Source organism: Triticum aestivum, chromosome 4B, assembly GCF_018294505.1.
Source record: "Triticum aestivum cultivar Chinese Spring chromosome 4B, IWGSC CS RefSeq v2.1, whole genome shotgun sequence".
NCBI lineage: Eukaryota > Viridiplantae > Streptophyta > Magnoliopsida > Poales > Poaceae > Triticum > Triticum aestivum.
The window spans coordinates 258,645,431-258,661,313 of record NC_057804.1 but is presented as its reverse complement, the minus strand read 5'-3'; positions in this window follow the sequence as shown (position 1 = coordinate 258,661,313).

Genomic DNA, 15,883 nt, shown 5'->3' with positions numbered 1-15,883 from the left:
TGGGCCGTGCATGACGAAAAAAACCATGGTAGAAGCAAGGGCGAGGAAAATATCAGGGAGTTCCCGGTTACGGTGGGTGGTCGGGGGCTGAGCGATGCGCATTTCTCTCGTACACGTACGCACGTGGGTGCGAGAGGCGTTGGGCTCTAACTAAACCCGAGCGATTGCACCAGCTACGTTACTGAACCCGAGCGATCGATCCCTTGCTGTTAACTGAACCCGAGTGATTCCTTCACTACTGCTGCTAACTGAAGCCGATCGATGCTGCCTCAGGATGAACAGTGAGCATTGTTGGGGGGTGGATGAACAGTTCCCGATGGGGGGGTTGGATGAAAAGGACCCCATGGTAGTAGAGGCCGTTACCGCTGGATGAACAGGACCTCAATTAAACCGGTTGGGGGTGGATGAACAAGACCACGTGGAGGGCTGGATGAACAGGACCCTGTGGAGGGCTGGTTGAACAGTAGCCGATGGAGGGCTGGATGAACAATACCACTGTGTGTTGGTGTCCATAAGACAACATGATAAGTTTGACAAAAAATTACAATACCACTGTGTGTTGGTGTCCATAAGACAACACGATAAGTTTCATGAATTTCAACTAAGTTTTGGATTTACTAGATTTTTAAAATCATGATTCTCAATGTCTGAAATTTCTTGCACGGGGACTAAACATTCACCCAGTGGCACACATGTGTTTTTCCAATCTATCACGTGCGTATGTAGCTCAAACTTTATTTTTGCACATTATACCCCTAGAAAATTAATCAATGTACTAAAACATCTTAATGATCTCTATTTTTTTTCAAAATAAAAATGTCCCTCCTTTGGTCACATATGTTCACCGCGGAAAATTTTAACATGCCTTGTTGTTGCGGTGGATCCGGGTGTGTATGTGTGTGTCGGGGGGGGGGGGGGGTCTGGCAGTACACTACGAGTCATGAGCCACCGTGTGGGATTGGCCGTTTTATGAGGCAGGTGCCACATCAAAGTCATGAATTTCGTTATTAAAAAAAATTACACAACCCTTTCATACATACATGTTTGGGCCACACAGTCGGTTGCTGTCCGACACGACACTCACTCGCATGTGACACTTTCTATGGGCCTGCAAGGTTGTCGTCCATCACTTTGACCTACATCTGGCAGAGAGGCTAATTTGACCAGCAAGGTTGATTCCTTTTGTTTGTGTTACGGTAGGAGTATATAGTACGCGTCGAAGAGGTGGAAGGGGACCAGCATACATATACTACATATGCGTCCATGAGCACACCTCACTCAGTGTGGGGACTTTTCGGTTTCCGAGGCATGTGCCACATCAAAGTTGGGCATTGGCTATTCAAACAACACACAACAGCTCTTTGGGCCACATGCCTGCAGGCGGTGGTTATCCTAGGACACCCGCGTGTGTCGCTTCCGTCTGTGGGCCTGCGAGGTCATCATCCATGCATGCATCACTTTGACCTACACTGAGAGAGGTTAATTAATCTGACCATCAAGGATGATTCTTTTTGGTTTGTATTATGGTAGGAGCATATAGTACACGTCGAAGAGGGGGAAGGGGACTAGCATATACTACGCTTCATGAACCTCTCTCTATGTGGGGACTTTATGGTTTTCGAGGCATGTTCCACATCAAAATTGTGCATTTTGGGTATTCAAACATCACAACCACACACACCTCGATACATATGTTTTTCCCAATGCAAAGCGAAGGCGCTTGTCCTCTGGCACCCACTCACGCAATTGTTAGCGATATCGATGCTTTCCATCTGTTGGCCCGCTTGGTCCATCACTAATTTGATCGACAACGAGAGAGGTTAGTTTGACATAAGAGGGGATTATTTTTTGGTTTGCATTATAGTATATAGGCCATGCTCTGGGTTGACATGATATAGTTTGAGCACATGCATTTGTACGCATGAATCCCTCCCGTCGGGGCTAAGTGGGTAGTGGGGGATGGGTAGCACCATGACACATCATGAACCGATCTTGATCCGTGTGGGGACTGTACGATTTTCGACGCACGCGCCACATCAATGTAGTGCATGGTATTCAAACATGCACGCATCACCTCCATACATATTTATATATACACACACATGAATATATTTGGGACACATGCATGAAGTGGTTGTCTTGGAACATTACTCTCCCTCACGTGGTTATCAGCGGCAAGCCTATATATTCATGGGCCCGCGTGGACATCCGTGATCACTTTGACTGACAACGAGATAGGTTATGCGAACATTTGGGAAGAGGAGTACCATCATTGTTTTTCAAATTTCGGAAGAGGGAACGATGGCTCCCCCCCACCCATCACCGTAACCCTAGCCGCCACCCTCACCTCCGGCGATCTCCACATCTAGCAGGGGAAAGCCATCTCTCATCAGCTCAATCTCTCCGGCGTCTTGGTTTAGACCTTTGGGTGGCCAACTTGATGGCGGTCCACATGTCCATCACCTTGGGTTTGGATTTTTCTTCGGGCATGGGCATGTCCCAGGAGATCTGGCGCACCATGCATCTCTAATGATCCGGGTCACTTCACCATGGTGGTATCATTTGCACGGCACAACTTTCGGCTCACCGAGGATAATGTTGCACTTGCGCTTGAGGTGGCAATTGGAGGATATTGTTCATCATTGAAGGTATCATGTCTATGTGACTGTGTCTTCTCTTTTAATGTTTCATGCACAGCAGCGGGTTTTTTCATATTGAATAAATGGAACTATGTTTGCCCACAGTTTAAATGCTTGTTGATGAGGACATCAATACCATTGTTACACCCACAGCTCCTACTACTACATATACTGGACCAATTACTAGAGCTCGCGCACGCCAATTAAATTATCAGGTACTTTCGTTTCTTGGTAATGATTCTAATGTTCATGAGAATATGATGCTGCCTAAATTGGATATATTTGTTTTGCTTACAAATGAAGGGCCTAGCTTGGAGAAGGATGAACATTGGAGCAAGAACAAGCATGTAGATGATGGCATGCGCAAGGGGAACAAGAACAGGGTTACAAGTGATGATTTCAGGACTTTGAAGCCACCATAATGAGTGCATGAAGCCTTGGACGAAATATACAAGATGCCACTTCATAAATTTCGTCCAGATGCTATTCTAGGTGCTGCGTCACCTTATTATTGGGCCAGTCCCATGTAATTTCGAAATACATAAGTATAGGCTATTTTTAGAGTCCGTATGTGTGGGGAAACAAGAGATAGGGTTAGTTTCGGACTCCTCTACCAAGGGCCACGAAATTCACCCCTTCTTCCTCCATATATACAGTCCTTAGGGCATCGTTTAGACTTTGGGTTTTGTTTAGATTAAAAGTTCGCCATAGCTGCAACTTCGCGTACTTCGTTTGTGTTCAACGACCAAACAAAGGCGTCATAGAACCCCACCTTGATCAATAAAGCTTTCCTCTTATATTCGCAATGTCCAGATTGCAATCTTAGTTTCTTGCTTGTTCTTCGTTTGCCTGCAGGAAACCGACCTTTGTGGTCAAGTTGATCATGCTCCGGCGTGGTCAATAACCTCTCGGAGTTGGTTTAGCGATTGCTAAGGCGCGACGTCCTCGCACGTTCATAGTCGGATCGTCAAAGTCGACTTCCTCCAAAATGATAGCCACCATCTCATCGAAAGACGGGACACCTTTGCCTCTATCAAGTGGTATCAAATTTCCAGGTTGCTCGGTGAGATTTTGCAGTTTTTCGTAGTTTAGATCGAGTCTATTCTTCATACCTACAGTCCATGAAAATGCCACAAAAAAAATTAGGGTTAGTTCATCATATCCGAACCAATCTGAGCCTTTGCATAATCTTTTTAGGGTTTTGCTTTGTTGAATTTGTGGTTGCATCGTCGTGTCTAGTTGCTGGTCTTAGCGTATAGTCTTTTAGAGTTTCGAGTTCTGGTCATAAGTTGTCATGCCGCCACCACACCAGCATCATCGCCCCTGCCATCTACCACCACCGCTCCGAATCCGTATCCATATACCACCACCAATCCGTATCCATATACCACCATTGATCCATACCATATACTACCACCGCTACCACCACCGCTGCCATATACCACCACCGCTGCCATATACCACCACCATATATCCACCACCAATCCGAGTTCCTTGCATATTAGGTTTGTTTTCGGGATCCATCTAATTTCCGATTCGTGTTTCCTTGCCTGAGTAGGTTTTGAAAAAAAAGAGTCCGAAAACCACCCGCCGTTTAGGCCCAAATTTTTCCAAAAACGCACTTGACAAAAAAATTTCTGGCTATCCTATTTTTAGGTGTTTCTAAGCCTATTGAGACAGTCGCCGTTATAGAAAGTTTTTTTTGACCCCGTTTCCAGTTTTTGGGTCCGGGCAGTCGAAAAAAAATTGGTCGAAAAAATTTCGTGCCTAGCTTGGAAATTTTTTCGTGATTTTTGAAAAAAAGGAGCGCAAAAAAAAAGAGCGCAAAAAAAGAGCGCAAAAAAAAAGAGTGAAAAAAATTCAGAGTGTGCTTCTCCCTTGTTTCCGTGCAGCGTCGTGATTTTGTTAGTGTTCTAGGCTCACGTCTCTAGCACAGTCTAGCCTAGGACCAGCACAATACCGTCGTTGAGCATTTATTCAACTTTGCATCTCTGAATTGATTATTGCTGACCCTTTTTGCTACCATATTATAAGCCTTCCCAGCTCCACATACATCTACGTCGTGCGTTTGACTCTCCCTGGTAATCGCTTTATCCAGGCTTTGAGAGTTTTGACTACAACGGTTGCCGATCACCACCTGCTGCTGGGTAAGAACTGGTAAGAATTTGAGATTTGCTTGACGGGTTTGTGATACACCACCACCACTTCTTAGTAGTCTGTAGGATCATATTTTTGTGTGTTTTTATTTGCTGCTAACCATGGTAGGATCACAAGCCGATGAGACTGACTGGGAGAACCTGACGAACAAACAGCTACATGATAAATTTCAGCAAATGATGAGTGGACAGGTGTAAGATGTGCTAAACAGATTTGACGAGGCCATGGAGAAGATAGGTGGCATGGAGAAGACATTCGAAACAAAGCTCGATAACAAGTTTAATGAATTGCTCGCGCGTCTTCCACCACCACCACCCGCTGCACCTAACGCACCTCTCCAACAACAACAACAATGACTACCTTCACATCGCGAAACAGCCCTCCGCCGAGCGAGCCGTGTCCCTCTTGCGTTTGGCCAAACTGTTGGTGCTGCTGTTGATACTTCTGTGGCTCCTGCTGCTAATGCGGAGGAGGATGATTATGTGGGAGATTACGAGGATGAGGTTGATCAAAATCAGAACTACGTGCAACCACCTGCACCACAACCATCAGGTCGTCCACATGCAAATAATCACAATGGTAGGGCTCTCCCTCAGGTACGAGATCATGACCATCTTCCTAAACTAAAATTGAATATTCCACCATTTGAGGGTAGATATGTTCCTGATATATATCTTACTTGGGAGTTAGAAACTGAACAACGATTTACATGTTTACAATATCCCGAGGAGAGACGGGTTGCCGCTGCTGTTTGTGCTTTCACTAGTTTTGCATGTGTATGGTGGTCTAAACATTGTAGATTATATCCTATTCCAACTACTTGGGTTGCTTTGAAAACTGCTATGCGTACTCGTTGGGTTCCACCATATTATCAACGTGAATTGCTTCAAAAATTGCAGCGCTTAAGACAAGGGAAAAATTCTGTAGAAGAATATTATCAGGAATTACAAACTGGCATGATTAGATGTGGTATTGTTGAGGAGAATGAAGCTATGCTTGCACATTTTTTGGGTGGATTAAATAGAGAGATTCAGACCATTCTAGACTATAAGGAGTATACTAATATCACTCGTTTATTCCATCTTGCTTGTAAAGCTCAACGTGAAGTGCAGGATCGACAAGCATTGCCGCGAACTAACTTTTCTGCAGGCCGACCTTCATCATGGACACCACGTGCATCTTCTACTTCAACTCCACCAGCACCTCCATCAGGTGCCACCTCCAGCCGTGATACAAGAAAACAGGCACAACCACCATTATCTGCGAAGAGCGCACCTGCCGGGCCTGCACAGAGTTCTTCTTCTTCCATGGCATCAACAGGGCACACAAGTGATATTATTTGTTGTCGTTGTAAGGGAAGAGGTCATTATGCGAGAGAATCCAAATCTCAGTGTGTGATGATTGCTACCGAGGATGGTGGGTATGAGTCCGCTAATGACTATGATGAGGAGACTTTGGCTCTTATTACATGTGAAGAACATGGTGGAGATGATTCTGATCATGAGACGCAATACATGGATCCTAAAGACGTTGACAGGTATGAATGTTTAGTTGCTCAACATGTTTTGAGTGTGCAGGTCACACAAGCTGAGCAAAATCAGAGGCACAATTTGTTCCATACCAAGGGAGTTGTGAAGGAACGTTCTGTGCGCGTCATCATAGACGGAGGGAGCTGCAACAACTTGGCTAGCATGGAGATGGTGGAGAAGCTTTCTCTCACCACAAGACCACATCCACATCCTTACTACATCCAATGGTTCAACAACAACGACAAGGTTAAGGTAACACGTACTGTTCGTGTGCATTTTAGTATCTCTACATATGCTGATTATGTTGATTGTGATGTGGTACCTATGCAAGCATGTTCCTTATTACTTAGTAGACCATGGCAATTTGATAAAAATTATGTACACCATGGTAGAAACAATCAGTATACTCTTGTTCATAACGATAAAAATATTACTTTGCTTCCTATGACTCCTGATTCTGTTTTGAAAGATGATATTAATAGAGCTAATAAAGCAAAACAGGAGGAGAATAAGAGTGAAAATCAGATTGTGGCAAAAAAATTTGAGCAACAAATGAAGCCTAATAATAAACCATCTAGTGTTGCTTCTGAAATTAAATTGAAAAGTGCATGTTTATTTGCTACCAAATCTGATATTGATGAACTAGATTTCAGCAAATCTGTTTGCTATGCTTTGTGTGCAAAGAGGCATTATTTTCATTCGAGGACATGCCTTCCGCTTTGCCTCCTGCTGTCACTAACATTTTGCAGGAGTTCGCTGACGTCTTTCCACAAGACGTGCCACCGGGATTACCGCCTATTCGAGGGATTGAGCATCAGATTGACTTAATTCCCGGTGCTTCACTGCCAAATCATGCGCCATACCGTACCAATCCAGAGGAGACGAAGGAGATTATGCGTCAAGTACAAGAGCTTCTCGACAAAGGTTATATACGCGAATCCCTTAGTCCTTGTGCCGTTCCTATTATTCTAGTGACGAAAAAGGATGGTACATCACATATGTGTGTTGATTGTAGAGGCACTAATAATATTACTATTCGTTATCGTCATCCTATTCCTAGGCTAGATGATATGCTTGATGAATTGAGTGGCTCTGCAATATTCTCCAAAGTTGATTTGCGTAGTGGATACCATCAAATTCGTATGAAATTGGGAGATGAATGGAAAACAACATTTAAAACTAAGTTTGGATTATATGAGTGGTTAGTCATGCCTTTGGGTTAAGTAATGCACCTAGTACTTTCATGAGATTAATGAACGAAGTTTTACGTGCTTTCATTGGATGATTTGTGGTAGTTTACTTTGATGACATATTGATTTATAGCAGATCTTTGGAAGAACATTTGGAACATTTACGTGTTGTTTTTATTGCTCTACGTGATGCACGTTTGTTTGGTAACCTTAGGAAGTGCACCTTTTGCACCGACCGATTATCTTTTCTTGGCTATGTTGTTACTCCACAGGGAATTGAAGTTGATAAAGCCAAGATTGACGCTATTGAGAGTTGGCCACAACCCAAAACGGTCACACAAGTTATTATGTTTCGACCATGTGTGAGGTTTGTTGTTCCTGCTCCCACCTGCATACTTCGAAAATATCTGCCAGGCTCGCGGGTTTTTTTGTTTGATAACGCAAGGTTGTTATCTCGGGACCATGTGCGATGCATCATCCAAATTTTCAATAGCCCCGACATTTTACTACCACATAGTAAAATTTTTAGTACCCGCATCATTTTCTCAAACACCACCCCCTCCACCCCCCCCAAAAAACTCCACTTGCGCGCGCGCACATAGACACACACACACACCACAACACCTCCCTTGCTCGAAACCCTAGCAAGGTCGCTGCCGCCGCCTCCGTCGCAAGGCCTCCATTGTTAACATCAACCGATTTGGCCATCCAGCTTACTCACCGATCTCCATATTCTAACCGCCCTAAGTTTCTAAGACAACGCCTGCCAAACGCCCCTTTCCCACAGATCCCGATCCCCATCCCCCTCTAGAGCGTCACAGCCTAAGCCCGACTAAGTTTCACGTTGAGCTCGAGGTGCGACTGGCCCAAAAGAGTTGTATTGCGGCCTCTTCGCCCGACGTCACCGAGGTGGCCACTGAGGAAGCTGACGACCATTACTGGTCGTAGGCTCTCAAACAGCAGGTTAGAGTATGCTGGTATGTCGTGGACGCCGGTTACAACATCGAGGTCATTGACAGCGACGACCTGACATAGGCTAGATCAAAGGTTAAGTAGCCCAATCCCAACCCCTCGGGTTCAACAACCATCGATCTCATCCACGGCCCCACCGCTGATCTCCTTTCGCTTGCTGTGAAGAATTTACCATCCTACATCTCCATCGAGCCCCTTTTGTCATTTTTGAAGGACATGTTCTACGATGCTGGCTTGCAACCCACAACTGCCATCGAGCCCCTTGATGTAATTCTTGAACATATGTACCTGTGAATCGAATAATGCATTGGTTGTTTCAACCTGATGGATATGAATAAAGCTATGGCCTACTTTAAAATTCAAATTTGGTACAATTTAAATAGCATCAATTAAATTAGTGTGCAATTATGCTCCGCGGGTCGTTATGGCGCACACAGTTGGTAAAACACAAACATGTGTGATATACACCATAATCCAACATGGTTCAAAGAGAGGAAACATGTGCGACCATGCACAGAGTTGCTGTTTGCAAAGCATGTGTGATGGCAGACAATATCACAAAGGGTCCGAGCAAACTAAATGTTTATGATAATCGCCTTATCATACACGCTTTACAATCATGAACTGTTTCTGATGTGGTACACATCCTAAAGTTGCACAACATAATAGTGTGTGTGATAGTTATCCTGTACGACATTATTATGAAGGTCCGACATTTCATAATCCTATCCGACACTCGTACAATGATTAGCTAATCTCCATAATTATTTATCACATATGGTTCGGGAGAAGGGAATGTGTGTGATTGTCTGCTTACCATACACGTTCTATAATCATGAACTATTTGTGATGGGGCGTGCATCGTAAACTTAGCACCAAAGAATACTGACTACAATGGTAATGCTGTAGCGACCCGACCTCGAATGGTCAAGTCTCTATGCTTAAGTGTCATTCCTGGATTGGTATGCTGACACACGCAGTACTCGAGGATTTATAACAGAGGTAAATCACATGTATAAAGTAACGTAAATACTATTACCTCAATCCAAATAGCGGAAGTAACAACAAGGTTGTGGATTCCCATCAACACCAACGGCAAAGTTGAGTGTAGAAATCGTAACCCTAACGTATCACTTACTCGTTGTAAGATTCCTGCAACATGAGACGTTGCAGCCACAAAGGGTCAGTACATTGAATGTATTGGCAAATTCACACCATAGGATAATGATGAATAATAGCTATCACTACATGCATATTTGGCTGGTGGAAAGCTCTAAGTTTATAATGTTTTTGCGAAAAGCCAATTTTCCCTACTTCAAAGGAATATATTTTATTTAACTACAAAGTTGGTTGAAAACATTGAGAAGGTAAACCCCCTATCAATCCCAATTAAAAGTAATCATTAACAACCCAACAATTTAATTATAGAGTGATGAGATCAACATGATAATCCAAGAACCAGATACCCAAGATGTCCATAACCGGGGACAGGGCTAACCATGATTAGTTTGTACACTCTGTAGAGGTTTGCGCACTTTTCCCCACAAGACTCGATCTCCTCCGTTGGATTTCTCGCACTACATGGTGTTCGAGAAACGGATGACCGAGACATAGTCTTTCAGAAGCGTTAGCACCTTATGATGGGTAGACAGTTACACCTACTTTCCCCTACATCTGCTAGTCTACCACTGTAAGAGTTCACATGACTTAATCAACTATGCTAGATCCCATAATAGCTTGTGGCTGCACACGGAAGTTTCTAGCATGAATAATCTTATGATCCCTTTGAGCTTGGGTGGCAGTCTAAAGGATAATCACACGGAACCCCAGGATTTCCAAAAAAAAACAGGCGATCACTGGGTTCCCCAGGTGCCTCAATCCACCCAGATGTGTATTAAAGTTGCCACCTTAAGTTGAACCATTAAATAACAATCTAACATCTGTCATGGATACACTCAAACCCAATTAACATCTATGAGCATAGCATAGCAGTATAAGCATAATGTAGAAGTAACTCCCAAGGGTTTGATAGTAACAGGGCAATAGGTTCCTACGTCATCAACTACTCCCCAATACCCACATGTTATGAATCCTACTCATGCAATGTTTGAGGGTTGAAACTAATGCATAAAAACTGGGTATGAAAGGGATATGATCAAAGTGTGAACTTGCCTGTACTGTTGATGAAGATGATTCACACTCATAACTCATGATAGTTCTACTCATCACACTCCGGTCAATCTATCGTAAGCAAGCAATTGTAACCACACATAAGCAAATCACTCAAAAGATTGGAAAGAATGAAAAAGACAATTTGGAAAACATCAAAACCAAGCAAATAACTCTTGCAACATAAAACAATTTCTAACAGTACCAAAGTTATGTGAATTTGGCCTTATCAGAAAGTCTAGGTCAAGAGCTTCGATTTGCATAAATGATCAACTCAATCGGAGTTATAAAACTCAAGTTACGATCAAACGAAGTTCAAATACAAAACTGTTTGAATTAAATTTTAGAACTTTCAAAAATATGTTTAAGTTGATTTACTGGATAGAGGAGATCATAATGAAGAAGTGGGCATTGGTTTCGTTGGATTTGGACTAATGAGTAAAAAGATGTGGTCGTTTGAAACCCACGGGCTAGATTGTAAAAGAAAAATACTACGAATAGGTCCCTCAACAGAAAATAAAAATAAAAAGAAAAACCTAAGGTACGAACGTTCGTTACAGAATGCTAAGGAATGAAAATCGTTCGTTGTGTTGACCTAACCAGTGAACGTTCGAAAAATAACTAGACTAAAAAAGCCGATTTTTCTGAAAAAACAAAAACAAAACCGATCGGTCTTTGCGGTTTTACCGATCGGGGCGGTTTTCTGTCGGAAAACTGGCAGCGGATCTCCGGCGGCTTCCCGCGGCGGCGGGCGTCGGCGAGGAGCGGGGCGGCGGCGGCGGGCGTCGGTGGCGACGGCGGAGTAGCTGGGAAGGGCGGCGTGGAGCGGCGAGTGCGCTAGTGGCGCCGGCGGCAGTCAGTGGCGGCGGCGGAGTGCGGGACAGGGCGGCGGAGCTGCGGTGGATCTCGCCGCCGGCGGCGAGGCGTGATATGCGAGGCGAGGTGAGGGGAGAGGAGAGGGATCCGGGCGGCGCCCTTTATAAGGGAGAGGTGGGTGCGGTGGTGTGGAGGAGGGGGCAAGGGAGGCGGTGACCGGCGCACGCACACGAAGGTAGGCGGCGACGTCTTTGGGCTGGCTGGGCCATGGCGTGGTGAACGGGGCTAGCCCGGTCCGGTCGGTCCGAAGAGAAAGTTTTTTTTAGCAAAACAAATTTTTGACAAAGAAGAAAATAAATATAAACCAAAATAAAATAAAATATCATATAGGCATATTGTATATTAAATTTTTTAGAAAAATATTTTCTACAACGTGGACATTTTTGTCAAGTCAAATAAAATTGAGAAAAAATTCAAATAATTCAAAGAGTGTTACTGCCCTACTAAAATCCACTAAAAATTATTTTCAAAATACCAAAATGATTTCAAATTTATTTCTCTCAAATTTTCTGATGTAGGGAATCATTTTACCCTAATTTCCATATATTTTAGTTTTGGAGAAAAATAATTTGAATAAAACCCAAATAACTCCCAATTGAAAATAATTTCAAAAGGACTTTAAATTGGATTTATCTTAAACTCCCAACTCATATTTCATATAATTGAAGAAGTAATTTTATCTTCTCTCATGAAAATCATTGAGTTGCTTAAAGTTTTCTGATTTTGAGATATTTTCAAATGAAATTCAAATATTTACAACAACCCTTTTCATTTAAATAAATGGAAGAAGTCATGTCATCTTCTCTCTAGGGTTTTGTGATGAAAAGAATTTGAATTCATGAAGATTTCAAATGCAAAATGAAAGTTTGGGAAAATTCTTTTATTCCCTCTCATTTAACTTTCAAAAAGTTTCAAATTTCACTCACTTTGAGTCAATCAATCACACAACAATCAAACAATCAATCAAAACTATCTATTTGTCATAACATTCCAAAATTTAGAATTTTGGGATGTTATAAACCTACCACCCTTAAAATGAATCTCGTCCTCGAGATCCGGAGAGGCTAGAAAGAAATAGGTTAGGGTTTGGGGGTCTTCTCAAAATCCATCGATCGTCACGGGGGGTCTGGGGTGCTACCACCCTTAGAAGCATTGTTACTGTTCCATCAAAACTCATATACTCCATCCTTATTGTTGACAGTGTCGATCTTCTCAGATCTTCAGTATAATTCCTTCTCTGGCTCTTCCGGTAACAGCATAACCTTTTGCTCAATTCTTTTGTCCTTTTATCTTGGTAAGGTTATTCCAAGACTGGGTCTTCTTAGCTGACGGGTCTGGCGCCAATACTAACAACTATCGATATCTCATGGTTGTCATCAATTTATGGTTTCTCCTGCAGGAAATGGGTCTGGGTTGAACCTCACCGTATAACCTACGGTTGGCAAAAGCTGCCTTGTACAAGGGAAAAATTGTCATACCATTCTAAGGTTTAAACAAGGTTTTGATCGTCCTCTCTCTACTATAGGTAAGTCACTCAGATTTACCATCCCGTATAGCAAGGCGAATAATAAGAGTAAGTTGGTTTGGTGATCATCCATCCTGCACCCAAATCATTACCTTGTATATGGTTTAGCGAATCTCGCATTCTAACACTCGGTCATCCTCACAAGCATTAAATAATTTCTCTTGTCAACGAACTAAGTTCGGATAAATCCATTGATTCTGCAAGCCAAACAAACATCTATCTTTTCTTCACAACTCTCAGGTTTTGTGTAATTCCTATAAGATCGCCTGCTGATAAAGTTGTATCTTCTTCCAGGGTTTTTCCTTCAGCAAGAGTGTGCTTGCTTCTTGGCAGGTCCTGGGCCCTGTGGGTTATGGCCCATCTCATCACTTTGTAAACCTTGATCTCATCACTGGGCAACTGATCACTATTCCAACATCCAACTTCCTAGCATTCTTAAATCCATCCAATTGTACTGTCTCCTTTCCTTCTATCTTATCACACTAAGACGTGATTACTGAGACTCATCATGGAGTTACAGTTGCTCCATAGTACCAACATCATACCTCCTTCATATCCAATAATACTTCTTTCCTTCATGCTCTTGGGGTATCCAACATATCGAGATAAAACTCATACTTGTTTTGTTTGAAATCCACTCCGTGGAATATCATTATCCCTTCCAGGGGTCAAATCTCCTCACAGGGTACTACCACCCTTAAAATGCTCCAATCTTCCATAGACCATATTTCTCATATCCTCGAAAATGGTCAAAATCTTTCTTCATTGAGTAACAACTCATAAAAATCCAAATCAGTACCAACGATGATAACTTTATTGATTCTCCAATTACTACAATCTCTTGTATTTCCATTACAGGCCTCAACTCAACACCTGAATAATAAAAATGTTCTCACTACCTGTATTATACTTCTCACAGACTCAACTATTTATCTCAAATCTCCTTCTCCTTGAGACAATCCCTGGCAAAGTGCCCTACTTCATTACAACAAAAACATATCACTTCTGACAAGTCTCGAGTTTTCCTTTTTGGGCAACTGCTGAAGTAGTGCCCTGACTCCTTGCACCTGAAACAGGTGATATGACTCAGGTCCTTCTTGGTATCCAATCTACTTCTCTTTCTGGACTTTTCCGTTCCAATTAGGGATTCTATTTCCTGTGGGTCATGCTCTACTTCCTCTGTCAGGAATTCCCCTAGATCCCCATTCACACAATTTTGGGCGATGTGTCCTTCTTCTCCACATGAATAGCATGAATTGGTGCAGGCTTTAATTGGGTTTTCTTTGGGTGTGTCCTCCACCTCTTCCTTCATCACAGGTTCTTCTAAAATTTCCATGAGGGCTCCTTTCATTGCTTCTTTCTCCTACTGGATGGTTCTTTGTATCAGGGGGTAAATGTGACACTGAGCAGGGTAGTGGGTAGTCCCTTCACACAAGAAACAAGTAATCTGCCTAGTTGGGCATTCTACAACTGGGTGACTTACTTCACAATGAGGGCATTCATCCTTGTGCTCCTTATGGTTGTGTCCTATTTCTCCACAAAGCTTGCATGCACAACGTTTCTTCATATCACTTCCATAAGGCTTCAATTTCTGGGACACAAACCGAGACTTTGGCAAAGTCAACATAAATTCTTTCCAAGTGGTTACTCCTTGCCATCCATTGATGGTTTGGTACATTCTCCACCAAGTAGCAGTACCTCTTTCAAAGCACCGAGGAGCATGCTGTGCCATATCCTTTCTGGCTATAGTGTTATTCTCCATATGATCTTCCATTTTATGAATCCATCGGTCCGTCTCCAATTGACTCATCGGTCCAGAAAATATGAGTTCATATCCATTCATCCTCTATTGGGTCCAAGGGTTTTGGGGTGAGATAAGAGAGATAGAGAGGGATACACACAATACAAACAATAGTTTTGAAAAGACAGATTTTATTTGTGGCTAGCGGAAAAACATCAAACAAAATGATAGCTCACAATCGTTGCATCTAACGTAGGTATATAACAGGGTTTTGGTCTTCTAAAGGTCAATAAATATTCAACGTCACCAAACTCTTCATGTCTCCGATGGCTTCTTCCGATCGTACTTGTCCTTCTCAAGTTCTTTTGCCAGATCCTCTCTGTTGACGCGAAGTCTCTCGTGGCATCCTTTAATAATTGATTTCCAAACTTTTGGATTTCAACCTCCTTGGCATGAACCATGGTCCTACTGTCCTTCAGTTCCTGACGTATCTCCGATATCTCAAGGTTTTGCTCCTCTAGCTTGGCTACTTTCAACTTCTGGGACATGAGTTCTTCACAAAATGCTTCCTCATCTAATACGGCTTCCTGCAGGTCCATCCTAAACTTCTTGATGTAATACTCCAAATCCTGGTGATACACCAGCTAAGATTAAAATTGTATCCTTTGTTGATAGATGCTCCATCAGCCTTCTACCATCCAATCCTTCCGAAGAAATGCATGCTTAACAAAGCACGGTGATAATAGCATAAGCGGGCGATAACATCTTGTATATCTATGTTTCTACCCTGGTCATTGACTTGAACTATCATTCCATAGTTGATATCTCCTGCCTTTGGGTTTTCTTGACAAAACTTTGAGTTTTTAACGCTCCATGTTCTGGTCTTTCTCTGATACACCTTGATCTTGGGTATTGACAGCTTCCATATTCTGCCAAGTTCCATAAGGGGTGCCTTCCTAGGTCATACAAATCTGGAAAATTCTACAAGGCCTTCAAATTCTCCTAGTCTTCGGGGTCTTCAACCATTGTAGTTTCCATCATTGTAATGCACGGTAAAATCCAAAGTGGTCTTAGTTGTCCGATAT